At 35.2% G+C, this 25,874-nt stretch overlaps 1 protein-coding gene across 1 annotated transcript in view; it reads right to left on the bottom strand.

Annotated features, from left to right (window-relative positions):
• The window catches only part of CCDC17 (coiled-coil domain containing 17), a 785,488-nt gene extending 780,861 nt beyond the window's left edge, over positions 1-4,627 (bottom strand). The window contains exon 1 of the mRNA XM_044086848.1: positions 4,548-4,627. The gene's annotated coding sequence lies outside the window, so the exon portion shown is untranslated. The remainder of the gene's footprint in view (positions 1-4,547) is intronic.
• Positions 4,628-25,874: the final 21,247 nt, after the last annotated feature.

The following is a 25,874-nucleotide window of genomic DNA, read 5'->3' as shown; positions in this document are numbered from 1 at the left end:
TACCCTCTGGAGCCTTGAACAAGGTCTCTGTCGTTGCAAAGATGTCGATGTTCTCCATTTTAAGGAGTGCCTCAAGTGAGTGCATTTTGAGGTTTAGACTTCTAGCATTGAGTAGCAGTACCCTCAGATTCTGCTTGCTTGTACCTGTTATGGTGGTGAATTTGTCATTTAAACCTTGCCTAAAAAAGGCACTATAGGGGTGGCTAGAGCCTTAGCCAGTAACCGGAATCTCTGGCAAAGCATCATAGTTTGTCGATCATGTCATCCCAGGCAGACAGATACTGGATCCCCTTAGAATGACACCAGAAACTTAGCCAATTGTTGAAGTCAATCATTTTGTCCTTGTACTGTGGTATTATTCTGGGTGATGGCAGAATGCTACTCAGGGCTAGGGTCATACCTGCCTGGGCTACATGATCGGACAGCTCATCCATGTCCCTTTTCATGTAGTCCAGGGAGGTATGTCTCAGGTCATTCCCACCAACATGGACAATGACAGAGTCATATTTGTACTTGTTGTGGAGTGACCTAAGTGCATGCATTATGTGGTGGCTCCTGGCACCCGACAGGCAGCTGACAGTAACTTTCTCCTTGTTTAGCCTGGTGAATGGAACATCAGTGTGCCTGACTATAGAGTCACCTATGACTAGAGTGTTGGGTAAGTTGTTATGCCTTATGAGCTGTGGTTGAGTGGCACACTGAGTTTATGGGCTATGTGTCATTTGGGTTGTGTTGGGGGGGTTGAGGTTGCCTCTTTTTCTGCTTTGGAGGTCCCTGTTGCTTGGGCAGATTTTTACTGAGAGCCTCCGAGAATGTAGGTGTGTGTTTTGTGTTTCTATGTGTGTGTGTTTTGGTGGTGTAGGTTTTGAGGGACTATGTGATGAATGTGGTGTGGTGCAAATGTTTACCTTCTCCTCTTGACTATCTAGTCCAGTCTTGGGTGAAGAGAGCTTTGCTTCCAGTTTGGCTATATAAGTGCATCTCTCACAGGTTGTAGTGTTGGGTAGTAGGAGGGGAGGGTTGTCTGTGTACATGAGGCAATTTCTGCATTGCCCCAACATGCCCAGATTCATCAGGTAGACAGGAGAAAACACTGGGAGCTGACCCTTAGACATGCCCAGACAGGTGCTTATTTGTTAAGTACTAGAAACTGTTTTCCTCTAGACAAGTGAGGAAAGTTGAGTGCTGTAGTAATTTGTAGCTTATTTAGTGCTTACAACGCGTTCTGAACAAGTGCTGAGCTGAAAGAAACAGACGAGTGCTGAAACTAAAAAACTGGCTAGTTCTAAGAAACAAAATTAAGCTAGAAGGCTTCTCTCCAACACAGAAAGGCTTGGGGTCTCAGAAGCCCACAAACAGTCCTGGACACAGCAAATCTGTATCCAGACTAGACTACCCACAGGAAAGGCAGGAAACAAGCTTAAAAAAATGTTTTTTTTAAGTGGAAGGAGAGAAAGGAGGAGCAGAAACTAAGTGGATTAGCCTTTTCACATGTTCTACCTGTATTAGGTAGAATGAGGTAATAACACTAGACTAGGAGGAGTGTCCCAGATCAAATTTAAATACACATTTGCGATGAGAGAATCCCTATTAAGGATTGCTTTCATTCTCTTGTGCCCACAGACCGAGACACTCAACTGGATTAAGCAAGCTTTTGGTTACTGAATGAATGAAAAAATGAATGTTGCCATACTCAAAACAACTCTCTCTACTGCAGGACAGTGTAGTAACCAGCCAATACCATACAGTGCAAGCAAATTAAATCCATCCATTAAATGATAGCAACTCTGTGTCATGGACTCATCATGTCTTAAATTGCTTCTTAAATAATTTAGTCATGTTTGTAGCAAGTGTAAATAAAATATAGATATCCACTTACTACGTAAACAACCCAATTATACAACAACCCCCCATTAATATTCCAAAACGTGCGCGCTGATTGGTCAGCATGCACGTTATAAACTAGAGTTATACTAATGGAAAAAGGTCCGGTCGCCTGGACTTTTTCCATTAGTATAAGTCCTTTTTTACAGCAACAGAGAACGCAAGATCTCCGTTGCTTTTTACACACTGTCTCGCTATGTTAAATGAGTTTAACATAGCGAGACAGCTTTAAAAAAAGTAACAGAGATCTTCCTATCTCTGTTGCTTTTTTTAAAGGTATCTCGTTATGTTAAATGGATTTAACATAGCGAGACAACTTTAAAAAAAGCAAGGAGATTCTCCGTTGCTTTTTTTAAAGCTGTCTCGCTATGTTAAACTTCTTTAACATAGCGAGACACTTTGTAAAAAGCAACGGAGATCTTGCTTTCTCCATTGCTTTTTTTAAAGCTGTCTTGCTATGTTAAATGCGTTTAACATAGAGAGACTGCTTTAAAAAAAAAACAGAGATTCTCCGTTGCTTTTTTTAAAGTAGTTTGTAAAAAGCAACGGAGATGTTGCTTTCTCCGTTGCTTCCTCCCACAGCTCTGATATAGTGCGTAAGCATACGCATGCGCAGTACATCAGAACTGCCGTAGAATACCAGTCAGCTGTGGAAGGGCAGCAAGAGGCATTATACTATACCATTATTTAAGAAATGTAATTATTTCTTTTCTTAAAGTATGTCATTGTATAATAGCAATAACCCACTTCTGTTGGCCAAGTGTAGTCCGACCCTGTAGTTAGAATATATTGTTATGGGGTGCACTCCCCACATTGGGGGGTGTGGGGGCGCAGCCCCCCACAAAGATCAGTTTTACTGAACAATATTAAATCAAAGCACAGAATATCTAATCAAACCCCCACACCCCCCCAACAATATATTCTAACTCCAGGGTCGCACTACATTGGGGAACAGGGCATATACCTTTTACTTGCCTTACAGTGCTCTACAGACTGCCAGTGCTATTTTTCAGTCAAATGGGTTTTCAGTCAAATGAACTTTCAGTCATTTGGTTTAGGTGAAATGGGTTTAGGTCAAATGAAATTTTGGTCAAATGTAGTGAACTCATATATATATATGTGTGTGTGTGTGTGTGTGTGTGTGTGTGTGTGTGTGTGTGTGTGTGTGTGTGTGTGTGTGTGTGTGTGTGTGAGATGTGAAATTTGTGCAGTGTTATAATGTTGTCCTTACCCAGTACTTAGTATATGTAGGTTAGTATATACACACATACACACACACACACACACACACACACACACATATATATATATATATATATATATATATATATATATATATATATATACACACACATATATATATAATATATATATATATATATATATATATATATATATATATGGGTTAGGGGTTATGAGACCAACCTTCCTGTATAAATTACTTTCTCCATTGCTTTCAGCTTAGTTAATAGTCTTTAGCAGTATTTTTTGTTGTTTTGATTTACAGTTTTGTTAATTATATCAGTATCCCAGTGTTTATGGAATTATTTTATGACTGTATGAGTGTTTGTTTTGTTACCTGCAAATCTTGGATTTGCAGTCATGTGAGCAGTGATGATTTACTTTAAATCCTGTTGATCTCAGGTCATGTATATACTGCCTTAGCTCTCACCACCATCAGCGGACGTCATTCAGCTCTCTGATGCTCTTTTAACATAACCAGACTGGACTAACCCATCACTTGCAACCTCCAGCCCTGCATATACTCATATGGCTAACATCTGTAACCAATCCAGATTGTCCTTATTAACCTAACAGGTGCTCTGTGTCAAGGATACAGTTCTGTGATACTCTGTGTATGCAGCTAATTAACAAAGGATTACTCTCAGTACTCAATGCTTTGATTCCACAGATGTCTTTTCACCAAATATAAAGAATCTGGATGAGCCGTTCTTTACCTTGTCTGCCCCATGCATCCTTACAATATCCCGTGCTTATAGTACTCAGCTCCCTGTATCTGCTCTCTACTGAGTCAGCACGTCAACAAGCAGGTTACAAAAAGTTTGTAAACATTCTAAAAAACATAATGTTTTGAACAACAAAGCTTGTGTTTTATATATTTTTCTGTATATTAACCTTACTGTTGATATGATATCTTAATCAAAGTTACTCTGGAAGTAATGTCTTATGTTTCAGATTGACATAACAGTCCACTCAGAGCCAAATCTATACCTAAGATTTAAAAATCAGACTTGTGTGTCATTAGGCCAGAAAAACTCAACTGAAGTCAAAAGACTCTGATGATCATTCAGGTACTTTTCTATTACAACATTTAATAAAGATATTTATGTAATTCACAACTGGTAAGACTGAAGTTTGTGAATGCCGAGTTTTGTTTACTTTCACTTGGCTCAAATACAAGTTGTAATATAAGTAATTAGTACTTGCACACAATTTATCTAAACAAAGATGGAGCGACATTTTTATTCTGAATATTTTTCATATTTTCCAAGTATTTAATATTCATCCTGAAACTATAAATTTTTCTCATAGTTTTGAACTCTTACTGATACAAATCTCTGTAATGACACACAGTTATCAAACACAAAAGTGTTCTGCAAAGTAATAATCTTTTTAGTAATAAGCAGCAATACTATACATACCTGTTTCAGCAGTTTATGAACATTCCCATATTTCGTAGACTGATGGTTCTTCTTTACAGGTGACTGTAATTGTTACATGCAGTTCGTGGTTTGTTGAGGCAAAGCAAAGCTTGCAGTGAGTTTTGTTGCCATTGGAGAATGGGTGGAGAGGTAACCTGAGATAAACAAAGCCTTCCGTTGTCTGGGAGGTGTGTGCCTAGAGTAACAGCATGAGCAACACAGATGCATAAATCTAAACTGTCTTACATTTTGTAGATGGGTTCCTTTTCTGACTCTATCTGTATTAAGCACTTTATTGCAAACTGAGAGCTTTAAGCAGAAGTTTTAACAATCTTTAGTGCAAATCTGACATTAAACTTTGTTCAAACAAAAGCAATATATTTCTACTCAAAAATTCACAGGGGAAATTCAAAGACACAAAGAGGATGATTGCTTTAGTTTATGTGCCCCTATACCTCTTAACCTCTTAGCACAAGAAATCTAGAAATAGCCTAAAATAACTTGGGGGACAAAGGCCCAAAAATAGGGACTGATTTTAAAAATTGTTCTTAATAAACTTTGATAGTTGCTTGAATGACAGGGATTGTGTTAGCATACATTTTCTGAAGGATATGAAGCCTAAAACACAAATGTGTCTCATTATTTAGTGATTTCAGCCTTCAGTAATTTGCCAAAAGACCACAATTGTTTTAAGGAATAGACCAAAAAATATGAGGCAGAAGTCTGGACAATTGAAAGGCATTTTGCCTTGATAAGATGCTTATGCCATTAAATATTTGGTTTATCTTCTTAGTATTGTTCATTGTGGCATTTCTTTTATTAAGTGGATTCCTTCCCTTGAAATTGCACATTCACTTAGTGAAACCCTGTATCTGTCTAAGGCAAAATATCTAAGAGAACATGATGTGCAAAAAACACTGAGCAACAATGTTTTAAAAACTTACGTGAGGTGGATGTGACAGTATACCTCAGGGTGCATTTTCATAAAAATGTTATTGTGATGACTGGTCAGGCGACTGAGGCATATGCCTAAATGGTTATTGAACTGAATACTAGTAAAATTAGTACATTTTCATAAAAGGTACTCAACTGTATATGCACATTAAAATCTGTTGAATTCAAAAAGGGATAAGACAGAAATACATTTCTTTTACTAGTATTCCATTCACAAAAATGAACATTATTGATCACTCATGATATTTGATTTTATGTTATATCTCCATTTCTGCTGCTCGTTGTATGTGCTGGAAAACAGAAACATGAAAGAAATAATTTCCCTTAAGTTGAGCACTTACATAATATCAGCATCAGAGAAAACACTTATATACAATAATGGCATCACCACTGAAGACATATCACCGATTTGAAAGCTAACAGCATTGGGAACGTGGACATTTTCGTTACTCTGCAACTCACTCACTCATATCATCATGTATTGCTGCCATCTGTGTTAAATGATGTTATTTTTTCATGTTGCAGATCACCATAAACAAGTTCTGACAAATACCTGACAAACAGTAGTCAAACCAAGTAGGAACAAGCTGGGCATACACCAGAGAACATGGAACTGGTGGCAATGGCTTAAAAAGAACCTGTTTCTGAGGTTATCTAACATAACCACTGTCTACCCTAAAGAAAGAAGAAATGTAGTGTAATGATGAGTGCATTTTTCATATGGATTAGTTCTAGGTATGCAGCATAACTAACAGGTGAATGCAAAGCCAAATCACTTGGCCTTGAAAGGTTGGCTACTTGTAAAGAAACCAGACAAGACATTCCATCCAAAATCTGCAGTCACTGATATCTGTCAAGTGATTTTCTGATGCCAAAGGTATAACTTACTTTGCAGATAGATGTCCTAAGTAATTTGCGTAATTACATGTTACAAAAAATAGGTGAGAGTTAATAGCGTTGGCTGTCCATGGGGTCACTCTAGGAGCCGGCTTGGACTCATGATAAAGATGGGACAACAGCCCTTACAAATTTCATTTCACTTTCTTTAAATTATTGGATCTTACAGTAATTCTTTGACACTATATACATAAGTGAGTGCCTACATTATATAATATACCTCCCATTTTTCACTTTTTAAAGTGATGCTATCACCTTTTTCCAAATGCGCTTGATACAAAAATAATGTTATGTTGAATTTTGTTTTATTTCAAAGGATGGCCCTCACTGATTTCACTCTTGGAACTGCAGCATGCTGCTATTAAGTTGGGGTGGATTGAACCCATAATACCTCATTACTTTAGCTTGTATATTTATATGCCAACTGTAGCAGGAAAAGTCTTTTTATAATGGAAAGGTATATCATCAGTTATGTGTTTTACATACCTTACTTTGACCATCAAATTATGTGTGATACACTAAAAAAAGTAGCTGAAGTGATTGATCCTCTAAAGAAGCACATCAATTTTGATTACCCAGCATACTTTGTGGAGATATATATATATATATATATATATATATATATATATATATATATATATATATATATATATATATATACACACACACACATATATATATATATATATATATATATATATATAGATATATATATATATATATATATATATATATATTGCCTGAAGTCTGCTATCACATCATGTTGTATGAAAAAAAAACACATTACAATATATATCAATATCCACACAAGACAACGAACCAAAACAAGGCAGAAGTTCAATTCCACACAAGTGTGTACATTACAAATATATCTTTTCACACAATATATTTTAGCTTCTTCATCTAAAACATATCTGGAAATCAGTGTAAAATATGCATCGATAAGAAGGTGATACACAAACAATAATACACAAACAATAAAGCCTCACAGGGTGTATGTTAATGTGTAATTAATGATTGGCCAGGGGTGTTGTGAGGCCAGACACTGCAGGCTGAGGACCTCTTCACCCCTGGGCAGGCATTAATTACACATTAACACACACTCTGGAAGGCATTATTGAGCTTAGAGAATGGGATCTCTGTAAAGTTTTTGAGTTTTACTTACTTATGTATTTTTTAAGTACTATTTTTTTTAAAATATATTTGATGTAAAATAGTTCCTCCACCTAATGTTTCATACTTGCTGTAGTATAGGTATATGGTGTTGGAGGAAAAATTTTACATCCAAAATTTAACACTTAAAAAATCCAGGTATTTGCTTTATATTTTTGGTCTCTTACTCCTAAACGGTTTGGTTTATTGCCAGTCATTGGAGACTGAAGTTACTAAATAATGACATACATTTGAGTTTCAAAGTTTTACATCCTTCAGATAATGACATGCATTTGAGTTTCAGATTTCATATCCTTCAAAAAATACATGCTAACAACACAAATCCTGTTCTTCTAGCAACTTTCAAAGTTTATAACAGCAATATTTAAAATGTGTTCCTGTTTCTTAGCATCCCCTCCCCAACTATGTCAGGCTTTGTCCAGATTTCTTGTGCTAAGAGGTTGGCAGGTATGTCTAAGAGGTGAAGAGGTACGTAAAACTGCTGCTGTAGCCAGGGATCATTCTCTCTTCACTCTCTCTCACACACGCTACCAGGGATCATTTGATCGCTTTCACACTTCACACTCACACACACACACACACACACACACACACATGTCAGTTTTCATGCATGCATGCATTCACTCACACATGCAAAGAGAAACATAAACACACATACTTTTCTGTTTCGCTAGAGCGATCTCTCTCTCCCTCTCTCTTACCCACATACATGCATACACTCTCACACACACTCTTTATTTTATTTTTTTTATTTATTTTTTTTTGTTTTACACTCACTAAACAGCAGAAGATCTGCTTAGCGAGTGTAAAATAACAGCTCGCTCGCTCTAACTTTCACTGACATACACTCGCACACACAGACATAAACGCACACACGCATACTTTAATTTTTCAGTTTTCTTTTTCTTTTTAATATATTTTATACCCACTAAACAGAAGAAGCATTGCTTAGTGAGCGTAAAATAATGGCGGCTGTTCCGTTTTCTCAGTCCGAGCTCCACACCAGCTTGATATGTTGTTGTGAAGCAGCGGACCCGTTTTTCAGCGGGCATTACTTGTACACTAATACCCTGCTGGAGAACGCTCGTTCCCCAGTCAGGGTACTGATGTACAGTAAGCTCATTCTCTAACATCCTTTAAAATAACCTAAATAGTAATCCTCTTGTGATGTCAATACACTGGACTCTACTTTATAACAGATAATGTAGTTTCTGAGGTTGTACAATTCAGAAAAGATGAAAGAAGTGATTTTTATAAGCACTTTTCCTTTCTTTTGAATTTATGTGACTTCAGAGTTGGTACATATGTGGATTTACTTACTTTTATCAAATATCACTAATATCAAAGTGAATAATGTCGACACTAAATTATCGACATTATGCACATCGACATACTGCTAAGTATGGACAGAGCATTAATCGCAGTGCATGCAAAAACTTTAAAAAATGTAAAAAAAATAATTTATTTTTGCAGGGAGGCCCCACACCCCCTGCTAATTATATATTCTACCTGTGAGATTGCACAGTTCTTGGGGAAATGGAAAATTCCCCAACCCCAAGAATCATTCAATCTGCTGCTTTTGTTGTGGGTGCCAACCATCTGTTTAGTCAACCACATAGTATCAACTAAACAGATATCGACAAAAGTAGCATTTCCCATATATATATATATATATATATATATATATATAGTGAGAGATAAAGCGATATTGATCGATCAGAGGCTCCATATAGGGGGATGGGGTGAAGGGAGTTGCAACTGTTTTTTGTGAAGTATTTTAAAGTGGTATTCATATGTACTTTACATGTTTCAGTTGCAATATTTTGTGTCTCAGCTAAGAGAGATGCTCAGTATTCCATAATAAGCCCTTCAAATTCAGTATGTCCACCATGGATGATTTAGTGGGTGTAGAAACAGTACTAATAGCATGACACCCAGTTGCAAATGCCTTGAAAATCCCAGGTCCCCTGTCACACAACAGAGATAAAGTTGCCTTTGTGGAGGCCGAGATGGAATGAATCTGCCTTTATGCAGTAGGGGAGCATTCCACAAGGTCAAATATGCACAGGAACACCAGGGGAAAGGAAAATGACAAAAAAACACTTTATTAAATGAGGAACCTCCTCTAGGTTAAAAAACACGCCCATACTGTGGTCGAATCTTAAAATCCAGAAGAGTGTCATCTATAGACTAGCACTTTTGTTCTTCTACGAAAACTTCATCAGATAATACAGTCAAACTTTATGTTCTTTTTTATAGACCAATCAAGTGTTAGAAAAGCAGTCACATGTAAGGTGAGCCCCTCTAACTAGAAAGACAAAACTCAATATTAAAAGCCAATAATTTTTTCTTGTTGTCTAGCAGATATTTATAAAACATGTGATAAATTGTATTCATCATCTATCCAATGCCTTAACGTTTTGAAAAGCAAGCAGCAGAAGTGTATTCATTGATCCCTGACCATGAAATAGCATTCAAATGCAATTGACATTGGAGTTCCATTTTTTCATGCTAAAGCTTCCAATATCCATTCTTTCCATCTACAAAAATTTGATCAATGATAAAAAATTGAAAGGAATGGTCCAGGTTATCCCCAATATGTCCAGCTAGGGCACTATTGGATTTCTGCATCCTAATGTTGTATGTGTGTTTATAGATTCTGTCACAAAGATTTCTCTCTGTTTTTCCTATATAGAAATTTGGACATAGGAAACATAATGCACAATGAATGACCTTGCTGGAATTACAATTAAAGCACTATTTTGGTTTGAGTAAAATTTAGTTCACCTTAAATATATTACCTTGAAGAATAAATGTACAATAATGGCAAAAGCCACATTTTTCATCCCATAATTCTGGTTAGGAGGTTTAATTTTCCTCTTGAGTAGGTTTTTAAGATTCCTCCCCTTTTGGAAGGTTGCTTTTGGTATTGAGCCAATTAATTCACATATTTGACTCTCTTGAGTCAAGATGGTCAAATTATTTTTCATAATATCTAAAATCGTATAACTGTCATCCAAAAAGGTGGTAATGAAAGAGTCCTATGATCAATCATCTGTGTTGATACACACCCCTTTAATTTTATGGATAATACATTTGTTTCTGATTGCATGAAAGGATTCAAAATGGGAACAAAATGCTTCAGTTCACCCTTATTCAAAACTTCAACCATGATTTCATTGAAAAAAGAGAATGGATTCATTCCAGAAATTGAAATTGTCTGTGATCATTCGGGCAGCTATCACAAATTGGTCTTTTGCAACTGCTTTTTTCTGGGGCAGTGGGTGGGCACTCAAAAAATGGAGGAAACTGTTTGGATATGTCTCCTTCCAATGAATCCTGAAAGTAAGAACAATTGGTGTTATAATTTGTGAGCCATACATCAAGATACACTATTTCAATATTATGGACATTGGAGGTGAATCATAGGAAAGTAGTGGTATTATTAAGATATTCCATGAAAATTTGATGTTGGTCACCTTCCCACAGGATGAAAATATCATCCAGGTATCTCGTGTAGAACCTCTAATTTTCAAAAAATGGGAGATTCAAGCAGGAAATTATTCTCCCATTGCATCATTACTGCATTGGAGAACAGCTCCCCACATGCTGAGCCCATAGCCACCCCTTTGACTTGTAGAAAGATCACCTTGCCAAATGTTAAAAAAAATATTCTTTAATACTAACTCAAGTAGGTTTTTATACACATTGATATCTTTCTGTTCCACAATATTGTCAGAAAGGTATTCAGAAAACCACTTGATGACCAACTGGTGTGGAACTGAGGAGTATAAATCTTTGACATCCAAGGCAATGAAAATTGAAGTCTCATTATATGGAATGTTGCCTATTTTATGCAAACAAATCCCACAAATCTCGACAAACATAGGGTTCACCTTGAACTGATGTTTTTAGTTTGCTGTCTAAATACTTAGCTATTGCGTGAATGATCAAACTTTTGTTGTGGGTGTCGACCATCTGTTTAGTCAACCAATAGTGTCAAAAGTGCTGTTTGACAAAAGTAGCACCTTCTATATATATATATATATATATATATATATATATATATATATATATATATATATACACAGACACACACACACACATACACACACACACACACACACACACACACACACACACACATACATATATATATATATATATATATATATATATATATATATATATATATATATATACACATAGCGAGAGAGAGAGAGAGAGACCAGAGGCTCAGTATAAGCAGTATAAGGGAATGGGGTAAAGGGAGTTGCAACTGTTTTTTGTGAAGTATTTTAAGGTGGTATTCATATGTACTTTACATGTTTCATTTGCAATGTTTTGTGTCTCAGCTAAGGGAGATGTGCAATATTTCATAATAAGCCCTTCAAATTCAGTATGTCCACCCTGGAGGATTTAGTGGGTGTAGTAACAGTACTAATAGCATGACACCCAGTTGCAAATGCACTATAAAAACAAACCACACAAGTATGCATTCTGGAAGAAGTGTGAGCACATATGGCTAAGAACCACTAACCTTTCTTATAGTAACCCAAAGCAGGGTAACTGTCACTATATCATGCTCACTGTGCAAGACAACCAATTGCTGCAAGGATTTTGTACAGGTCTTAGTAACACAGAAATTATACATTTATACTTAGTGAATACAAAGTAAGTACAGATTTCTTCACTCTCTGCATTAATCATAATATAATGCTGGACATATGATTTTGTATTTACTTATAACTGGTCTTAATCAGAAAACGAGGACTGCTACTCAAAGTAATCTGTAATGAGTGGTACTGAATTTATGATACTTTTTAAATTACATTTATAAATGTATTATCATAATTATCTACAAATAATATGAGTAACATGTTGTATTCAAAAGTACAAAATAAGAAGGCAAATACATGAGATGTTGTGATGCTAGGTGTATCACATTTAATGTCAGACTGTGCAGGACTATAAAGGAGACCAGACCATAGCATACACATAACACTCTAAATAAGGATAAATGTGCCTTGAAAGTTTCAAATCTCAGGTCACACAACAGAGACAAAGTTGCCTTTGTGGAGGTCCAGATAGAATGAAACCTTTATGCAGCATGGGAGCATACCACAAGGTCAGTTGGAATTGGATGATCAGTCCACAGGCAAGCCTGAGGACATGAGTGATCTGGATTTTGCCATGTGGAAATATGCAAGGATGCATGGAAACATCAAGTATAAAATTGTAGGAGGTATGGACAAGTTCACTGGTGAGATATTTGTGTCTATGCTTAGGCAAGGCAACAAGGAACAATTGGTGACTGTCTTTGGATGAAACAATGACTCACTTCGCCAGGACCTTCCTCTCAAGGTTGACCTCCCTGCCACCTCAGTGCAGAAAACACATCAAATCAAAACCTGCACCATGTCTTACATCAAACATAAAATAATAAAAAAGCTAATATATACCAGATATACATTTTTTAAATTTGAATTTAGAAAAAAAAACAATAAATAATCTGCAACAATATCAGCATTTACAAAACCTAAATAAGAATACAATTGTAAGGCTAAACAAAGCTATATTCTGGTTACAGGAAATCCACTGTAAAACTCCACAATAGTCTGGTCAACAGTCAGTAAACATATATAACTTGATCAAAATCGCAACCCTGCCCTTTCACTGATGAAACAAACTATAACATAGCATGCAGATTTAACTCATGCAACATAAATGTTGTTAACTCTATTAATAAATTCAATGTACTCAACACATCAGTAAGTGATATGGACAATGACACTATAACCTTCATACTTACCATAACTCCTACCATGATGATTAAAAAAATATTTATAATATTAAAACCACCTCTCTCTTACAAATATCTACCAATAGATTATGTAAAAATTGCTGTAGAAGCCACTGCATATCAATTATCTATACTTATAAATCTCTCTCTCTCTCTCTCTCTCTCTCATTCCAAGAAGGTATAGTCCCCAGGTTCTGGAAACAATCTTATGTTATTCCCTTTAACAATCAAACTAGAGACCTGTAGACATCCTGTCCCTCTATCTAAGACATTTGAAAATGTGTTCATATACAGCTGATCAAGTACCTATCAGAGAACAAGTTACTTTACACAATGTAGCGTGGATTTACGACAGGCCATAGTATATAAACAGCATTACTAACTTTCATAAACTATTTTCATGACAAACTAAATCAAAGTGAAATGGTTATGTCCTTATTTTCAGACTTGCCCAAAGGTATTTGACACCGTTTTGCATCCAATATATTTAGACTGAAGGAACTATGCCTAAAACAATACAATCCATTATTTTCTAAATTACCTAAGCCATTCAACACAGTGTTTACACTGGGATAATGATCTGTGAACTCCACAATCAGTAACATTATTGTGCGCCACAAGGTTCAGCATTAAAACCTTCACTCTTTATTACGTTTATAAATAAAATGCATGCAGTCTCTCACCCAGAAAACCAAATCCAATATGCAGATGTATCTGTGTTAGTATGTGCTTCCTCTTCAGTCAAACAGCTCCAAGATGTATTCCTTTGTAAAAACTGAAAACAGTCTGGAGCAAACTAAATTACTCTAAAATCCAAATATAACTAAACTAATGGTATTTTCACCTCCAACCCAACAATCGAACTACTGCAAGTAGTACAATAGTAACAATAGAACTGAGTTACTACAAATTGCAAAACTAATGGGACTAATAATAGACCATATATTAAGATTCAGTCAGCATGGACTTCCAAGATGGCTACACACTGATTAACAGCTTAATTTCATCTCTTTCAGTATGGATAAAAACCAGTAACGTTTCCAGTTTTAGTAAATTCAGTCACTGGCTAGTAAGTGCACTGCCTGAAGACAGCAAAGAAGAAATTTAGCCTGAAAGAAAACCATATAGAAAAGGTGAAGAGAAAACACTGACTGGGAAGAATCCTGAAGCTATTTGGAAAAATGTGGCTCAACCGAAAGCTTTGGTGCAAGACATGGCTTCTGCTAATCTAGAACAAAAAATAAATCAAATGTACTCAGAGCTGATTAAAATAAATGAAACACTAAAGGGGTATATTAACTCAAATAAAAGGCTGGAAAAATGGTAGAATATATAAACGGCTATTCAGATAAACTGATAAAACTACAAAAATTATAAGCTGAATTGAGGAAAAGGCTGACAATATGAAACTGTAGATGAAGACATGTTTCAAGAAATGGTAGGTAGAGGATAGAGTATACAGGGAAAACCTGAGATTTTCTTGCTATATCTGAGAAACTGGAAGGAACAGACTATATTAATTTTATGAAAACACAAATAAGCAACTGACTGGTATTCCACAGTAGGGTTTGCTAATGGAAAGGGTGCATCATATGTGTGCATTCCAAAAATGGCCATGAGAAAGCAGCTAAGACCTGTATTAGTAAAGATGCAATCATATCAGCAGAAAGAGTTGATCCTGGCAAAACCGTGCTAGTAGGGTAAAGCATTAAAATTGGAGACAGTAGAGTGTTAGTGGGAAATGATTGTTTACTGTACACCATACAGAATGAAACCAAATTTATCTCAGCAATCAGGGGACATCAAGGCAGGTGTAAGATTCAAGCTGCTGTATCCACCTGTATTAAATATTGTTTCCTGGAGAATCAAAGTAATTTTTGATGCAGAACAAGCTAAGGAGGAAATGCAAAAGTTTGTCCAAGAAAAAGTGAGCCATTAAACAGAAGGGGACTCTGCTTCTCATTCTTCTCTTAGCAAACCTCATAGAGAGACTTTTCCAGTGAAAATGTTTCCAATGTTCCAAAGGAAAATGCTTGAGAGACAGAAAAAAGCACAGGAGTTGACAAGAAGGACTGGAAGTACCTTGGACTTGAACCAGAGTCTGGAGTTGGGAGATGGAGATGAATAGGAAGAAGACCAGCAACACTGAAATCAGTGACTCAATGTGAGATTATAATGCATTAGTCACACTGGTGAAATGTGGCTTTACAAGAAAAAATGAAAAGACTGGACTTATGTTGACTTTGTTATACATGTAGGGGACTGAAAAGCATATGCCTCATTCCAAGTCATTAATGTTTGGAAGGCCAATACGGAAAAAAATAACTGTAAATAAACCAATTTTTGTTCATGACAGTATTTGTAGCAAACATTTCATGATATAAATGGTGTGTTATATAGCAAAGCATAAAAAACAACTAGGTCAACCCAAAACAAAGAAAAGGCATCAGTCTACCATCAAGAAACTTAAAATAATGGTCAATTTTATTTCCACAATTGGTTTTGAGTACTGTCACTTGGCAGCAGTGGCTTGTTTGTTTTTGTTGTATAGGAAAGCATTTCAGTCATTGTTATATGTGATAAAGATACTAAAGTAAATAAGTGCCCTTTTTTCCTTTTTTCATTTTAAAAATGTAGGCATTACAATGTAAAAAGAGAAGAAAGGCTGGGCAAAATCATATTTAGCTAATAGGCTATAATCTTGCTTGGTGAGATGAGGTTGAGGTGCAAAATTGCAAAGATTTTATGTGTGTGTGTGTGTGTGTGTGTATGTGTGTGTGTGTGTGTGTGTGTGTGTGTGTGTGTGTGTGTGTGTGTGTGTGTTTTGCTTGAGGGTTTTCATTAAAATAAAAAGTCTTGCAAAATGTGACAAAGATTCAAATGGTGATGACAAGAAATAACTATATAAAAGATCAACTTACCAAATATTAGCGGGTGCATGTAACACTAAAGCTGGAAATAGACATTTAAAAAAGCTGTTGGATGTAATAGGTGAGAATAATAACTTCTTATCATAAGGGCTAGACTATTCATATTATTTTGGAATGTGAATGGCCTCAGAGATGTATACAAAAAGGAAAGAATATTAAATTATATTAAGAAATGCAGAATGCAAACAGCAATGCTACTGGAGACACATTCAGAAAGAAGTGAACATGTGAATTTGTTAAAAAAAGAATTGCAAGATGTATAATTGTTAGAAGAGTGATAGAAGTAGGAAAAACATAATAATGGTTGGTTTGTGGTAGTAAGGGGTTACTGGTAAGGGAGGAGGATTACACTGACATATATTCATATTCTACCTAAAACTGCTATTATGGAGTTGAAAAAAATTTTGAGAAATGATCGGCTTTCATCAGAGAGTATTACTCATAGGTGGGGACTAGAATTTGATTTGCAACAGTGAGAACAGATCTAGGTGAACGTGAATAGAAAATATAACAAAAGGCAGTTTAATTTCTGAAGAAATTTATGAAAATAGTTGGCAAAGAAGACATGAATTCACTAGTAAGACCTCAGAGAGACTTTACATATAATTTCCCAAGGTACAATAACTGGGCTAGACTAGACAGAAATTATTTTCAAAAGGAACATGTGCATTTAATTGAAAGCTACAACACGCATCCAATAACTACTTCAGATCATGTGCCAATAACAGCTAAGATAAAAATTTAGACTAATGAAGTAAAAATGAGACACTGGCGCTTCCCCACTTACCTGTCAAAAAGACAGGAATTTTAGGAATGGGAAATGGAAATTATTTGAGTATTATAAGGGAAGAAAGAAATTTCTTGAGAAGTTAAAGCTAGTGAGTGGGATAAAATGAAAGTGGAGTTTAAAATGGGGTAGAAATAGAAATAAAGGAAATAAAAACAAAAAGAGATATGGTTAAGAAGTAACACAAATTATCTAGAGGGCTAACAAAGTTTAAGGTGTTGTAGAATAAGGGAAATCTCAGAGAATAAGAACAGGTACAATTGCAGAGTGCTGCAGAGAAAATAAGGGAACATCTGGATAATATGCATGAGTTTACAAAGATTGTTGTCAAGCAACTGATTTTTGATAGTAACTCTAGAGTATGAAAACTTTTAGCACAACAATTTAGGCAACAGAAAATAGAAATGGTTGTTGCCAAACTTAGGGTGGCTATAACAAGAAAAATATACCTGTAGAGGCATTAGAAGTATTAGAGATATTTCAGAAATGTTATGACAATTTGTATAATACATAGAAATGTGGAAATATAGAAAGAACGCAAATGGAAATATTTATTGAAGACTTTTATGCCATGGTTAGTGGTAGATGAGTCTCAGCAATTAACAGTTAAGATAGGAGGAGATGAGATAAAACAGTGACATACAATCAATCTGCAGGAAAATCTCCAGGAACAGATGGAATTCCTGTGGAGGTTTGGAGGCTAGGAGGGAGGGAGAAAAGAGATAGAGATCTGGAATGTTTTGTTTAACAGTATTTTTAAAAGGAGGGGAAGACCCAAGATCCTGAAAGAAAGCTGTGGTGTCTATAATAGCTAAAGATGGTAAAGCCCCACGAGACCCAGCTTCATATAGGTCCATTTCAATTTTAAACCACAATTATAAAGGTTTATGTCTATAATAGCTAAAAGAGTGGCAAAGGTGTTGCCAAAATTGATAAATATGTGGTTTTGTGGAATGGCTGCAAACATTTGACAGTATTAATAAAACAATGATGATCCAGAGGAAGCAGTGTAGAAAAATATTGCATTTTTTGGTGGGTCTTGATGCAGAGAAAGCATTCAACACAGTAAGCTGAGATTTTTTGAGTAAGGCAATGGAAGCATTCGCATTCCCCTGAAACAATAATAAGGTTAATTAGGTGAATATATGAGGGATCAAAGGCAAAAATTAAAGTTGGAGGCTTCCTTTCTTACAAGTTGTATCTGAACAGAGAAAGCAAGCAGTGTGTCCTCTTTCCCCTTTGCTATTTGCTTTATATTTAGACTCAGAAATTCAAGGATATAATTTGTATGGTAATCAAGAAAAATTGACTTTATTTGCAGATGATATTATTTTGTACCTGATAAAAACAGAAAAGGATATCTCATTGTTGTGAGACAGTTTCAAGTCATTTTGGGATATAAAATTAATAAAAATAAAACAAAGACTACAGCAGCAAACTATGTACCTACATATGAATTGGTTCAATAATACCTATATTTATAGGGGCCCAATAAAATTAAGTATTCAGGAGTATGGATTAAAAAGAATTTTGTTATGTCGGCTATGGATATGTGGGAAGAGACTAAGCTAAAGGTAATATAAAAACTGAGAAACTGGAAGCTGTTTTTATGCAATGAATATGTTTTAGTTCCTTTAGTTTTATATACAGGTTAGGCATATTTTTATCAACAAGAGTAGACACTGTAGACAATAATTAAAAAACAGTTGAAGGAATTTATCTGGGCGGAAAAGAAAGCAAGGGTCAAGCAAGATAAGTTCATCCTTCCAACAGAACAAGTTGGTTTAGGATTACCAGATTTAAAGGGATATTTTAGAGATACACAGGTGCTGGACCAACACCTTGTTGTATAGTATTTCTTTATTTCAACAATGCTAAGTGTGAATCTATGCAATAGTCATTATTAACTACAATTTCTCCATCAAATAATTCAAAGTCTGTGCTTTCTCTCAACTAGATCATTAGTCTATGTATAGTTGAGGTTGTTTGTAATATTCTAAAATTCCCATTGATCTGAAAAATCTCCTGAACTCCATGTTAGTATACTGTTGACCATTAACTGATGCAACCATATCAGGAAAGTAAGTTTCAGTGCATTGATTATACTTCTCAGGGCATTTGTTAAATTCATGGCCTCCCAAAAAAAAAAAAAAAAATAGCCAGCACAGAGCATATACGCATTTTCCTGATATTGACATAAGCATGTCTCAGTTTTTCACCATTTTCCTGGAATGGCATAAGATAACATAACTTCTCTTACATTATTATTTTATAAGCTATGTATACAGCACATGCTCAAACTTCTTCCCCTATTTGAACAGAAATTCCTGGCCAGAAAAATGCCAAATATTCTTCCCAGCAACTCAATTTTCTGATTTGAGAACTTAATCTCTTCTACCCTAACAACATCTCCTATGCCTTTATTATTTTTTTTTTCATTAGCTGCAACCCTACAATTTTAAACTTCCCCTTAATAATGATTTTCTTCATCCACTTCCTATTCTTTGGTATGATTATTATATCACTTACATAAGATGAAAACTAAGAATTCCTATATACCCCTGTATGCAATATTCCCCTTCTTTGGTTAAATTCTTCATAGTTTGACTACAGCATTCATAATTAAGGAACATAGGACACTGTTTTCTGGATATCCTTCACCTCTTTTAACTTTTATCTCTTCATTAAACCATCCATTAATCAGAAATCTAATGACATCATAATTATATGCTGATCTGAATACACTCATTATTTTTGTATTAATACCATATTGATTCATAATTTCTCTCAAACTCCACTGACTCATATAATCAAATGCCTTTCTCATGTTCCCTGCCATTAGTTTTGCATCACTTCCTCCATACACTATATCATCTGCTACTTTTTTTTTACCAGAACTAATAATTCTTGATTTTTCCTTTCTTTCTGCCCATATATACCTGATAGTGTTACCTTGTACCCAGTATTTCAAATCTCATATATATTATTTTCATCAATATTTTATAGTCCATATTGTTAAAAGTAATGGGCTCCCTAGAAAACTTCTTTCTTTCCACATCACTTCACCTTCCTCACCAATCTCTTTATAAATCTCTTTAGTATAGATCTTTACAATTTCCATAATCTTGTTTGCTTGTTTTAATTTCTTCTTTTCCATTTTTTCAACCCATTAATACCACAATTGTCATTTATAAATGTCTTTGCCAAATTTGGTGATACCTCCTCTTTTTCCCTCTTAAATAAAGCCAGTGTTTCAATAACAGTTTCTCAACATGGTCCAAGCTGAACTGGGTAATAAATGTAACTGTTCTCAATAATGTAGAATCAGAATCTGCTACTCTACATTGTAATTGTACAAATGCATCATTTTGACCAATATTGACTGCTTCAGAGAGTCTTAAAATCAGGAGAAACTTGACCCTCATTCTTTTAGATTCAACCTCCTTCCTTAAGTCAGCCAACAAATTGTTTGGGTACCCCTTCCTTACAAACATGGAATGCAATAAATCACATTCACTCTTAAAATGTTAATCCAAGGTAGTCATTCTGGAAGCCCTAACCAGCTGTCCCTTAAGGATTGACCTCTTCTGATGCATGGGGTGTGAGCTTGAGAAATGTAAAAAAAAGTTTGAATATGTCTTCTTTCTATGAATTCTAGATATATACCTTTCATTAATAACATCCCTTTCTAAACTAACATCCAAAAAGGAAATCCATTGTGTACCGAATTCTTTAGTAAATTTTAGAAAATCAGTTGTGCCATTAATGTAGTCCATAAACTCATTAAATTTTGACTCATCCCCCTTCCATAAGATGACCAAATCATCCAAATAACGAAGATACAAAATAATGTTAGTTCTAAACCTACTTGTAAAAATATATTTGTGCTCCCAGGCTCCCATAAAAAGATTAGCAAATACTGTTCCTAATGGAGACCCCATCGCCACTCCACTTTTTTGCAAATATAATTCCCCTTTGAAACAGAAATAATTGTTGCTAAGGACTATTCCAAAAAGTTCTTCATATAAATTAATCTCTTCTTGTGGTACCCCTTTATCAAATAAAAATTAAATTATCCACTGAGTGCCCTCCAATTACAGTATTACCATATAAAGATCCTTAACACTGATGGTAGCAAAATTGTTTGACAAAGCAAAAGTTAAATCATTAATGGCTGTTAGGAAGCTCCATGAGTCTTTACAAATCTGGGGGTCAGAATCAACAAATCCCTTCAAATTAAAATCTCAATAATTAACACATGCTACCATTATGGAATTCCTGCCATCGATAATCAGTCTGAAGGGTGAGTTAAGAATGTCCTTGTGTAATTTGGGAGCACCAAAAATACAAGGAAGAATAGGAGATACCACGTTTAAGTAATTGAAGAACTGGATAGAAATACGCTTTTCAATAAGCATATCCTTAATTTGCCCATAAATCTTTCTATAAGCAACATTTACCTCATTCCTAGAATCTTTTTCATAGGCAACATTGCCCAACAATTCAAGCATATGGTCCCTATAATCATAAACATCCATTACTACTAACCCACCCCCCTTATCGGGCTTCATAACCCTTATTTTTTGTTCATACAGAAATTCATTCAAATTTCCACACTGGCTGCCTTTTTTATAAGCCATCATATTCCTTAAATCCAGTTTGCACATTTTTTCAAATACAATTAGTAAAGGGTGAACCGGAGGATTAAAAGTATTAGACACCCTACATTCATCACCTTGAATCACCCTATTATCAAATAATAGTAACAAGTTCAATTTCCGTGTGCACATTTTTAAATCAATCAAAAGATTGGATAAATTTGCCCTTCTACTGGGCACAAATGTCATACCTTTAGAAAGCAAGTCAGCTATATATACATCAAGCACAGTTTCCAAAAAGTTATAGATGTGGAAGTCACTATTCAAATTGGAAACAATGTTCAAATGTGGCCCATCTTCATTTAATGATGTACAGTCTGCATTAACATCCCGAATTAAACAATCCACACTGGTATCAATGGAACCAGAAAAAACTTCAGATTCCCCATCTCCCATCATTGAAAAAATACTTGAATTCATATTTGCTGATGATATATACTATGCTGAAGATGTGATAGGTTAATTAATTAATTGGTTAATTGATGTGATTGATGAATATATATAAGGTATATGACTTTTGATGGTTGTTATATCTGAGGAAGTTCATATAGTTTGACAAAAGTACTAATAAAGTTCATAAAGTTTTTCTTTTGGATTTCTTGCTGTGTGCCTGGGATTCCAAACCTGTACTACAGTTTTTCTCTGTTCATTAGTTTGTTGGTCGTTTTTGCAACAAGTATGGTTTAATTGTTAACATCCTGAGATACAAATAGTGACTGTACTTTTCCCTATGTAAGGCTTTTGTGGAGGGGTTTGGGGGAAAAAACATATGCTTGTGTTCCAATGTTGTTGTTCTTCTTTCGGCTTTTCCTGGTTAGGGATCACCACAGTGGAACTCCGGTCCGCTAATGGTTGGCAGTAGATTTTTACGGTGCCAAGGTGCCAGCTCGATGCCCAACCTTCAACGAAGACATGCTCATTCACGCATGTCTTTCGAAGGCCACTCGACTGCGGGGAGGACATGCAGACTCCACACAGAAGGCACTCCAGCTGAGAATTGAACGGGAGAACCTCATGCTGTGAGGTGACAACGCTACCGCTGCACCACCGTGGCTGATATGGAAGTCAATTCTGTAAAGACTAGTTAGGAAAGCAGTACTTGTGTTGCATTATAATGAAACAAACATTGAAGACTAGTGAGCAGAGGAGCCTAGATAACTTTCAGGAAGTGCAGTGAACAGAAAAGAGTTTAAAACCTGAGAACAATGATGACACGATGCTGAGAGTAAAAGGGGCAATGGAAGGACCCCTTCTGGAAGACACTATTAAGCAGGGAAAGAAATAGTCAACCAGTTATTATCTTGTTCCGATCTAAATCAAAGTTGACAGATAGCAATTAACCATTTTTCATATTTTTCAATTACCATTTAACTGTTTATGTGATAAAATCAGAAGCATATTTGTATCTATCTTGTATGCAATAAAGAATCTATGTTCAAAAAGAAAAAAAAAAAGATGTACACTATGTTAGGCAAAATTCTATCTGCCAGATGAGCGTGTTAAAGTACAATATTTTTGACAGTTTTTATAACACTATATCTATATTTATGATTTCAAAATATTAATAAACCATGAGTTATAGTGTAATGGAGCTTTGTTAAGAACTTCACAAAATTCAGCCAAGAGTTAAATGCATTGCTTGTTATGTTGTCATTTTTTTTATTTTTTCTTTGTTACTAACAGACATTATGCTGTTTGTATAGTCCTTGGTTTACAGTTTCTACATGAACACAAGATAGTGCATAGGTAAGCAGTCTGATAATAAGTTGATCAGCTTACAAAACTAATATGTTTAGACATGTGGGACACATGACATACAATCTTTTCTTCAAAAGACATGTGTTGGCAAGTCTGTCACTCTATGCCTCAGTAGCAAGCCTACAATGATGTACTTTTTGTACACGTATGCTAGTGTGTGTGTGTGTGTGTGTGTGTAACAGACGCTCTGAATTTGCAGAATGTCTGTCCTTTTTTAACACTGAAAAGCTTGTGGCTTTCTGGTGAATTAGTAGGGATTGCAGTTAGTAAATGATGAAACTAATGCACACCTCTCAACTGTCCCCAATTTTGACTCAAATTTTAGCTTTGTCCCTCTTAATCCCTCCTAAAACTATTTACTTTTGGAGAAAAGGTGGTGAATTTCACTTAATGACAATAATTAGTTATAAACTTATTTTTCTTCAGAAAATGTAATTAATATCCAGTTATTCTGTTAATATCTTAAGCTAATAGTACTAATATTTTAAAAGTGTACCGGATTGTCCATGATTATTTGTGGATTTATTCTTGATTGGTTGAGGGCGATGAACTAATGCTCTGAACTGTCTCTGAATTAGAAGAATTTCTATTTTTAACGCTGGTGTCTCTTATTTGTAAAGTTTGTGGTTTTCTGGTGAATTAGTGAGGATTGCAGTTACTAAATGAGGTATGCGAGTTTCAGACTTGATAGGTCTTTAAGACATCAATTTAAGGCATCAATGGAAAACCTTTTTCTATAGTAACCTCAGTCTAGCAATAATTGATTCTGTTTATCTCGTTGTCCCCTATTATTTTGTCATTTTGTCGTTGCCCCCTATTATTTTGTCACTTTGTTGATTCTTGAGCTGCTTGACAATTAGGGTAGTTGCAGTGGATTTCTGACATCAGGAGCTGAGAACTTTTTTGATTGAATTGAAAATGAGATGTATGGTTTCAAAAGTCAGTCATACAAAGTCATACAAGTGACTGTAGTGTGTGTGCACATGTGTGTGCGTGTAATACATAAAGCTAGTGTATTTTATTCTGGCAATGTAATGTGGACTATGGTCGTTTAATGCCAGACATTAGTTTTAGATTTTCTGCTTTAGAAAAAAAAAGCATGGTAATGTAAGGCATATTATAGTAGCCTTGAAATTATAATGGTCCTTTCTCTAGTGTTATTTTGTATTTTTTCACAGATTTTTGAGCTAAAATGTTGACAGGTATATGGGGAGGGGTATTAGTGGGTTTCACTGTGTTCTGACAGTAGTGACCAGAAATGTATTCTTGACTGATCATTACTGAACTAGGAAAAGCTGATATGGAACTTCATGGTGTCAAATAAAAGCTTACAAAGTATTGGAAAACACACTTGCGATTCCTGATATTTAACTACCATCACTTTGAAGATATTTGTACTTCCTTAGCAAGCAGCATGCAGACATCCAGTGTTTGATTTTCCTCTGCCATCATTGCCTAGCTGTGGCTCTGAACAAATCGCTTTACCAGACAGTACTCCAAGTTCAGTCTGAAAAAGGCCCACGGAGATTAGTGCTCTACCCCGCTTAACAGATGAAAAGATCATGAATGCAATTTGCCTCACTACTGTATGTATACAGCTATGGCAAGGACTGGCCATTAGTAGCATTTCAGAACACCATTTGAGAAGGTAACTCAGTATGCAGGTTAAGTATGCCCTAATAAGGTTGTGAGTGAGAGTCTGACTCCATTTTATGCTGAACTATGAATACATTAAGAGTTGATGCTACCGCATGGTGTAAGTTGAAAGATTACATTTTCGTCAATTTGTTGATTCTTGAGCTTGGGCTACATAATACTGGACAAATTGTCAGGGGGAACTGATATCTAACTACTTTTGTTTTAAAGCAATATTTAAAATCTGCCTCAGATTGTTGCCCTTTGTACGATCACTTTGTCCCGGATTCTTGGATTAAGAGGTAGCAAACTATGCTAGTATGTTTTTATAAAACTACTTGAAGCATATTGTGAAGGCATTACTTTATATATTATATATATATATATATATATATATATATATATATATATATATATATATAATAATAATAATAATAATATATAATATATATATATATATATATATATATATATATAAAATATATATTTTTTTTTTTTCTCCCCTTAATGGGATATTTGAGAGGTGTGCCAACAAAGTAGCCTGTAACTGTTGGGTATGACAAGCTCTTTGCTTGGGAGGGGGTACATTCCTGTCAAATGTCCATACTGGGCAGAATGACTCTGATGTTTTCTTTATTTTCAGTCTGATCATCATAAAATGTGAGCTTTATGAAAACTGTTTAGGATAGTAGAGAATGGATAGGCATTTCAGTTTCAAACTTCTTACTCTCC

The sequence above is a fragment of the Protopterus annectens genome, chromosome 10.part0 (assembly GCF_019279795.1).
Source record: "Protopterus annectens isolate FY-2018-M chromosome 10.part0, PAN1.0, whole genome shotgun sequence".
NCBI lineage: Eukaryota > Metazoa > Chordata > Ceratodontiformes > Protopteridae > Protopterus > Protopterus annectens.
Note: the sequence above shows the minus strand (reverse complement) of the source record. Positions and strands in the feature narration are given on the sequence as shown.